The 9,441-nt window shown below is 38.3% G+C and overlaps 1 protein-coding gene across 1 annotated transcript in view; it reads left to right on the top strand.

Moving 5' to 3' along the window:
- Positions 1-9,441, top strand: part of GIPC2 (GIPC PDZ domain containing family, member 2) — a 195,808-nt gene that overhangs the window by 50,735 nt on the left and 135,632 nt on the right. The gene's annotated exons all lie outside the window — the stretch shown is intronic.

The following is a 9,441-nucleotide window of genomic DNA, read 5'->3' as shown; positions in this document are numbered from 1 at the left end:
ATAGAGCCCAGCCTCCCGGATAATCTGTTCTGCATACAGGTTGAAAAGGTATGGAGACAGGACACATCCCTGGCTTACGCCCTTCCCAATTTTGAACCATGCAGTGTTTCCTTGCTCTGACGACTGCCTCTTGGTCCAAGTATAGGTTTTGCATTAGCACTATCAAGTGTTCTGGGATTTCCATTCTTCTCAGAGTCAGCCACAGTTTGTTATGATCCACACAGTCAAACACCTTTGCATAGTCAATGAAACACAAATAGACATTCCTCTGGTAATCCCTGCTTTCAGCTAAGATCCACCTAACAGCTATAATACCCCTAGTACCACAGCATCTTCTAAGTAGATTTTTTTAAATAGTATGGACACACTGCTATGTGAGTATGCTAACAGAAAAAAATTAAGAACACTTAAAATTTATTTGCCATCTAATAGTTTACAGATGATATTTATGTATTTATTTGATAGTCTGAAAAGTTTAATTCTCAAGTCTGTTTACTAATAGAGGAAGAAGGATGGACAATCTCCCCCTGTGTGATTAACTGCCTCTGAAAACCCACCGGAGGGTCAGCTATGGGTCGGTTCTTACTCTATGGTACAAAACAAACAGCAACAATATTTACTAATAATTCAGACAATTTATTATGTCTCATAAGGAACCATATTTTATTGGCCTAAGATGTAAAATGTCTCCTTTTTTTTTAGTTTCTCTTTGCATGTTGTGGTTCTCTCACGTTTAACTGTCAAATGCAAGGAAGCTTTTAAGAAGGTAAGTGTCTTAGAAAACTGAAAAATTTGAGACCGTGTCTGGCAAGGAGGAAGAACAGAGATTTATGATATCTTCAACATTGCTGTGCAACTTTGTAGTATTATTAGACTAGTTCAAATTGTAAATATCTCTCCCATCTGGAGGAATAGTGTGAGAGAGGATGATATATATTTAGCAATACATATGATGTTTCTTCTTCTTTGGTAAAATGTGTATGTACCATTCACAAAAGCATGACCAAAAACAGTGTATCCCTATTCTTTCACGCTTTTATGTGTCTCAAGAATGAATTTAGGATTTTGATTTACTTTGATACATAGTGCCTTTTATTAGATTTCATTAATAAAAGACAATAAAGTAGTCCTTCGGTAATTTTGGGAAGTCATTTTATTGATTAAACAATATAGGTTTGACTATATCATTCCTCTTTTTGGAATAAAAGTATTTTTGTCATTATTTTACTATTTCAAAATATGGAAAAAGTGAAAAGGTAGTTGTACTGGAGAAGGAAGTCTACAAAGGGTGATTCACTTTTTATTTAAGACTTGCTGCTGCCAGGGTAGCTAATTTAGAAGTGATTCATTTATAGAAAGTTCTACGGAGGTCTAGGCAGGGCTTTATACACTATCCTCATGAAGGTCTAAATGGAGCTTACAGTATCAGATTTCTAAATATCTATCTTTTTTTGCCAAGTTTATGTCTATTCCAGACTATGACCCTTGTTTCTCGATGACGGTTAGCCATTGACAAGGTGAAGGCAAAGACATAGTGTACGTTTAAAACAAATCTTGGACTTTAGTACATGTATCACACTGAGAAAATAATAAGCACTGGATCTTAAATGACTGTTTAGAATAATGGGCCCTGGTGGCATAGTAAATGAAATGATGGGCAGCCAAACAGAAGATTGACATTGGAACTTAGCAGCTGCTCTGTGGGAGAAAGATAAAGCAGTCTCTTTTCATTAAGATATATAGTCATGTAGGGAATGGCAGACCCCATTGTGAAGTCATTGCTTATTTTGCCAGTAATAATGAAATCTTTCCTTTAGAATTTGACCTTGGGGGGGGGGAGAAATCAAGAAAAAGTGTCCATTATATTCACTTAAAAAATCTTTTATTCCTCAAATAGTTAATTTCAATGCCTCAGTTCTATGTTTCTCCACTTGCTTTTCTCCCCCCTTTTCTCCTAGCTAACATCTATGTTGTCCCATTAAATAAAATGTATGATTTAAATTTCAATTTTACTGAAGCTTCAGGTAGAATTAAAGGGTACATACAGGGAAAAAAAAGAGATATATAGCCATGGAAATCTGGTGGAAGATTGCTGAGTTGGCAATGAATTCAATGGCAGTGGGATTTTAAGTTTGGTTTTCTGTTGTTTAGAATACAAAGAAATGAATGTTAACTATTCAGTTTTAAAATTATGTAATTGGAAGAAATTGTTGTTGTTGTTCTGTGCCATCAAGTTGCCTGAGACTTATAGTGACCCTATGTACAACAGCCCTAAACCCTGCTCTATCCTGTGCCAATTTCACTGTCCATGACATACCTACCTCCATTAGCCTAATCACTAAATCAATCCACCTCATAGAGGGTCTATCTCCTGTGCTGTCCCTCCACTTCCAAGCATGACGTCCTTCTCCAAGGACTGGTCCCTCCTAGCAACATGTCCAAACTATGTCGGATGAAGCTTCAGAATCTTTGCCTCCAAGGAGCAGCCTGGTTTAACCCTCTCCAGGGCAGACCTATTCATTCTCTTAGCAGTCCATGATACATCCAGTACTCTTCTCCTACACCACAGCTCAAAGGCATCAATTCTCCTTCTATCCTCCCTAGTCATTGTCCAACCTTCTGACACATAACAAGTGATTGTAACAACCATGGCCTGTGACAGGTGCACCTTAGTCACCAGGGAGACACCATTGCTCTTCAGTACTTTGGAGAGGTCCCTAACAACAGACTTTCCCATCACAATACGTCTTTTCATTTCCTGGCTGCTGGTGACAAGAGTGTTGACTATGGAGCCAAGCAAACTAAAGCTGTGAACAATTTCAATCTCTTCACTATCCATCCTGATGCTGCCAATTGGCCCAGTGGTGAGAATCTTTGTCTTCTTTATATTCAGCCTCAATCCATATTGAAGGTTACAGTCCTTGTCTTTCACAGTAAGTGCTTCAGATCCTCATCAGTTTCAGCAAGCAGGTTGTGCCATTTTGCATAACGCAGATTGTTGATGAATCTTCCACCAATCCTGATGCCACACTTCTCCTCCTAGAGCCCAGCCTCCCAGATAATCTGTTCTGCATATAGGTTGAAAAACTATGAAGATAGGACACATCCCTGGCATACACCCTTTCCAATTTTGAGCCATGCAGTGTTTCCTTGCTCTGTTCTTACCACTACCTCCGGGTCCAAGTATAGGTTTTGTATTAGAACAATTAAATGTTCTGGGATTCCCATTCTTCTCAGAGTCAGCTTAGTTTGTTGTGTTCCACACAGTTAAATGCCTTTGCATAATCAATGAAACACAGATAGACATTCCTTTGGTACTCCCTGCTTTCAGTCAAGATCCATCTAACATCAGCTACAATATCCCTGGTACTACGACCCCTTCTAAACCCAGCCTGGACTTCTGGCAGTTCTTTGTTGATGTCCTGTTCCAGTCATTTATGGAAAATCTTCAGCAGAATCTTGCTTGCATGTGAAATCAATGATGTTGTTTGATAATTTTCACACTCTGCTGAGTCACCTTTTTTGGAATGAGAATAAATATAGATCTCTTCCTGTCAATTGACCAAGTGGTTGTCCTCTAGTTTTCTTGACACAACTTGGTGAGCACATCTAGGGCAGCATCTGTTAGTTGAAATGCGTCAAGTGGTATATCATCAATTCCTGGAGCCTTATTTTTTGCCAATTCCTTCAAAGCAGGTTGAACTTCCTCCTTCCTCACCATAGGCTCTTGATCCTATGTTGTTTCCTGAAATTCTTCTGTGTCTACCAATTTCTTTCAGTACAGTGACTTTGTATACTCTTTCCATCTTCTTTTAATACTTCCTAGATCATTTAATATTCTGCCCAAAGCATCCTTAAGTATAGCAACTCGAGATTTGAATTTTTCTTTGGTTTCTTGAGCTTAAGAAATGCTGAGTGAGTTTGACCCTTTTGATTTTCTGACTCCAGCTCTCTGCACATTTTTTAATAGTATCTTGCTTTGTTGTCCCAAGCTGCCTTTTGAAATCTTCTGTTCAGCTCTTTAATATCTTGAATTCTTCACTATGCTTGGGCTTCTTGGTGCTCTAGTGCAATATTCAGAGTCTCTTCTGACATCATTTTGGTCTTTTCTTCCTCCTCTTTCTTTGTAATGACCTTTTGTGTTCTTCCTGAATGATACTCTTGATATCCTCCCACAACTCATCTGGTCTTTGCTCACTGGTGTTTAAGGCCTCAAAATTGTTCCTGAGATGGTTCAAAAATTCAGGTGGGATAGACTCAAAATCATATTTTGGTTCTCATGGATTTGATTTAATTTTCCTTAGCTTCAGCTTGAACTTGCATATGAGTAATTGGTAGTCTGTTCCACAGTCAGCACCTGGCCTAGTTTTCACAGCTGGTATTGAGTTTCTCCATAGGTTCTTTCCACAGATGTAATCAGTCTGATGCCTATGCATACCATCAGGTGAAATCCATGTGTATAACCTGCGTTTATCATAATTATGTTAAAGCAGTGGTTAAGTAGAACAATGTATTAATGATGCTTGTAATAATATTTAAAATGCAATTACAAGTGTGTCCTTGTAAGATGTTTTCAGGGTGATTTATTAAACAATATGTCTGCATTATACAGAACATCACACTTTATATACTTTCTAGGAGCTTTAAATTAAAAGCTGAGTTTATATTGTTATCATCACAGCTATAGTCTCATGGGCCAGAAAAAGCCCCTTTGTCTGAATTCTAGTTCTGATTCTGTCATTCATTGGATGTATATCCCTGGACCAACTGCTTAACAGAACTGAGCTTACTTTCTTCTGTGCTCAGGACATAGTGATACTTGTCTCATGGCCTGACTCATTAGGATTCATTGAAGCAGGAATTTTGGGAACTGTGCTGCAACCCTGAGGGCACGTGATTCAAATCCACCAGCTACTCTGTGGGAGAAGGATGAGCAATATCCTTCCATGTGATTAAACTGCCTCTGAAAACCTGCTGGAGGGTCAGATCTGGGTTAGTTCTGACTTGATGGTACACAACAACAATATGTAGGTAGGTGTTTGATAGGCAGTTTTGTAGGGAAACAAATGTGGAGTTTTGGTTCTCATGGATTTGATTTCATTTTCCTTAGCTTCAACTTGAACTTGCATATGAGTAATTGGTAGTCTGTTCCACAGTCAGCACCTGGTTAATCCACGGTTGGATTAACAGGCTGCTGTTAGGTGCCATCAAGTCAAGTACCACTATGAACAAAAGATCTGAACCCATTTCTGTCCTGTGCTGTCTTCACACTTCCTGACGCACAAGAGGCCATTCCAGCAGTCACCTGTCAATCCACCTGGCTGAGGGTCTTCCTCTCCGTTGCCAACCCTCCACCCTTCCCAAACTCATATCCCTCTCCAAGGAGTAGCCCCTCCTAGCAACATGGCCAAAGTATGTGAGGCGAAGCTTTACCATTCTTGCCTCCAAAGAGCACTCCAGTGGCATCCTCTCCAAGACATATCTGTTCGTTTTCTTGGCTGTCCATGGGGTGTTCAGTGCTCCTCTCCAACACCACAGCTCAACGATGTCAGTTTTTTTTTTTCTGTCACCCTTATTGATTGTTCAGGTCTTGCATACAAAGCTAGTAATGACCTGAATCAGACACACCTTAGACCTCAAATGACATCACTACTCCTCAATAATTTGGAGAGGTCCCTAAATACAGAATTTCCCATTGCAGTATTTCTCCTTATTTCCTGACTGCTCATACCAAGGGTGTTAATTGTAGATCCAAGCAAGATGAAGGTGTTGACAGTTTCAATCTCCTCTCCATCTGTCATAAAACTGTCTATTGGTCCAGTGGTAAGAATCTTTATATACAGTCTCACAATTCTGGAGGCCAGTCCTCCAACATGATTAGAATTCAGAGTGTCAGTATGGCTAGGTTTTTTCTGAAGTCTCCAGAAGAGCCTTTCTTGTCTTACTCAACATCTGGTGATTGCTTCATGCGTGGAGTCAGAACCAAACCACAATATCTGATCCACAGGTGAGTTTTTTGAGGCGGCTCTGGTGGCCTAGTGGTAAGAAGCTATGCTGCAACCCTGAAGGCATGTAGTTCAGATCTACCAGCTGCTCGGTGGGAGAAGTATGAGCAATCTGTTCTTGTTTGATTAACTGCCTCTGACAACCTGCTAGAGGGTCAGTTATGGGTCAGTTCTGACTCGGTGGTACTCAACAACAACATAAGAACAATCCCAGCTCTAGTGCTTAGTGGTTAAGAATCCTGAAGGCATGTGGTTCAAATCTGCCACCGGTTACATGGGAGAAGGATTGGCAGTCTCCTCCTGTGTAATTACTGACACTGAAAGCCCACTGGAGGGTCAGGTAAGAGATATTTCCAACTCAGTGGTACACAGTAACAATCACGTGGAGGGATACAATCCTTTAAGACTGCAGTACAGCTTCTTACCAATAAGCCCCAGAGCTCCCTCAGCCATTCCTTGACTTCCAAGTATGGTCTTCCCTTGACAGTTTTCTCTCTGTTTCTATCACCTCCCTTTTTTCTAGGTTAGCACATAGCAAGACTTTGTGTTACATGCTTCTGATATGTTAACAGGAAGGGCCAAATCCCTTGAGGCAAGCCTGAACTTATTGTGTAAAAGTAGACTTCAGAAGTGTTGTTGTAGTTTTTATTGTGAAGTGGTAATAGGAAAGTTATTGGCAAAGTGAAGGAGGAGTTTTTGGCATTTCCCTAGGGATATGCGAGGCCCTCCATGTATATCAGTTCAGGATCTCCTCAACCTTTACTTTCTAATTCTTTTTTTTTAAAAAAGAGTATAATGACTTATCACTGTGGTTTATAATCAAGCCAAACAATATACAGACCTGTAAGGTTAGCAATAACACCAGGGAGGTACTCTTTACCTGAAAAAAAAGCAACCATAGTAGATCACAAAAAGAGCAATAATGGCCCAGGGATAAAACTCAGAAGACAGGAAGCAATTTTAAAGGATGAATGAAAATGAGAATCATAGGGAAGATTCAAAAAGAGTGCTGTTACAATGTGGAGATAATAATCATTACCATGGAACAAAATGTGAATGAGTGGGTGAATGGAAATTTGCTTTGTAAACAAATTTTTACTCAGATCACACTAAAAATTTTAGAAAAAATGGTCATAATCATATTTCTCATGATTAAATTGAAATAACATTGTAAAACGAAAAGTATTTGGAATACATCGTAATCAGTGAGTATTTGTTGGACTTTTTAAAAAAAAATTCCTTCAGACCTTCATCTCCATGGTGCCTATGTTTCACTTAACTTTATTGGAAGTGGGAACTAGGATATAAATTGTATGCACCTCGGGGAATGAACCCGCTCCATGAATGTAGTGGAAGAATCGCTCTAAAAATGTCATTCATTCTTTTTTGTAAAGTTTTGATGTTAGTTATTTTCATTTTGTTAAAAGTATATTCATTGAATAAAACAGAGTGTAAGAATTACCTAGATGTGAAAGGGTAGAAATTGATTACTTTTCTGGACAATGTCTATCAGCAAGCCCCTTGATTGTCCAGTTCTACAAGTTTCTTGACACAACATTTATCTAATGTTCTGGGACTAGCATAAGATGTTCAGAGCTCTTTAGAAAGATTTGAAGTAATGCTGTTCTGTCACTGTGGCTTGGCTAAGGTGGTTCCATCTGTTCAAGGACTGATGTTCAGTGAACGATTCTTCCTTCCCTTTCCCCAATGATTTCATTCTTAGTTCCAGGTTTTGAGGGTATTTAAGAAGGCATGTTGTTGTTAAGTGCCACCAAGTCGTAGGCGACTCATAGTGACCCTATGAACGAAAGTCCTCAGCACCTGAAGAAGACATAGGTAAAATAATAGTTTTCATAAAGTTTTTTCATTAAATCAGTCATAAAAAGACAAAAATTATGAGCTCTAGTGGGCTAGTGGCAAGAAGCTGCACTGCAGTCCCCAAGGCATGGGGTTCAAGGCCACCTAGCTACTCTGAGAGAGAAGGTTGATGAATCTCCTTCCGCATGATTATTGCCTCTGAAAACCTGCCTGACGGTCAGCCATGGGTGGCTTCCAACTCTACGGTTCCCAACAACAACATTCTCTCTATATATTAAAAAAAAAAAAACCACGTAAAAATAAAGATTAAAACATGTAAAGAGACATTATTTGAAGGTCACTGAGGATGAGAAGGGAGGAAAGGAAGGAAAAAATAATAAATAGATAGTGGACATATATTAAGATGGGTGAAAATAAAGCTAGTATGCCATAAAGGAATGATCAACAATATCACTAAAGAAAGGGAAATCATAGGCACACAAGTGGGAAAGGTATAATTACATTGTGCGTATTATAATGAGTGACGTAAAACTACACACTTGAGTGTGGGTATGTACTTATAACTTTATTGGGAAACCAGTTTGCTCTGTAAACTTTCACTCAAGCTACAATGAAAAAGAGAAAAGTAAATTTTTGAGACTTACATAATAAGAATAACCTAAATTAAGCCTCCATCACCAATGAAGAAAACAATTTCTACTAGCTTTCTTGCGTGTCCTGATGAAAATCGTCTTTGTTTATTATTAGGTTTAGTTTATGTACTCTGTCATCTTTATAGTCTATAGTAATAGTTGGGTTATAATTTTATTTTTTTTGTTCAAAGTTTTATAATGCTTATTTTAGATAAAAAGTAAGCAAGATTCTTGGTGTCTATTGAGTTGTAGGAAAGCAGTTGTAGTAAAAATTTAGTTATTGCTATGCTACTTTAGGTAACCACAAGAAGTAACTGTTCCAGTTGCTTATATTTAAAATCACACCCACAAGCAACACGATTCCCTAACATTCCCCAGGGTCCTTTGGAACATGTATCATGCTTTGGGCAACTCAGTTCCTGTTTAAGGAAAGCATTAAACAAAAGAATGTTGGAAATGACTTCCTGGAGTTTAACAAAAATGAATTTGATTCATTTTTGGAAAAACTTACTTAGGTCCTTATCGTCAGAGTATCTTTTGATGCACAAAAGGAAAATGATTTCATTAACCCTTACTCACAAAAACATTTGTGAAATATGTAATGATAGCAGCAGAGAAAAAGTAATATTAATTTATATGATATTAATTTATATTCATGATTCTGTGCAGTGGTTCAGATTTTTATCATCTGAGCTGTAGTGAAGAGAACTTGAAACACTTGCCACAGAAGATAAAAAACTACAACCTTATGTATATGGATTACACATTAATATCAAGAAAAGAAAAGTCTTTTTACTATTGGACCAATGTGCAGCATCAAGAAAGATAGAGAAAAGATTGAAGTTGTCAAAGATTTCATTTTACTTGGCTTCACAATCAACACTCATGGTAACAGCAGACTTAAGAACAATAAATGACATAGTTGAGCCTCTACATCTTGTGGTTCCTAACCTTTATACTATAATAGACAAAGTGCTAGTCAATAG

The sequence above is a fragment of the Elephantulus edwardii genome, unplaced genomic scaffold, assembly GCF_000299155.1.
Source record: "Elephantulus edwardii isolate Elephantulus edwardi_28Jun2011 unplaced genomic scaffold, EleEdw1.0 scaffold00069, whole genome shotgun sequence".
NCBI classification, from domain to species: Eukaryota; Metazoa; Chordata; class Mammalia; order Macroscelidea; family Macroscelididae; genus Elephantulus; species Elephantulus edwardii.
Note: the sequence above shows the minus strand (reverse complement) of the source record. Positions and strands in the feature narration are given on the sequence as shown.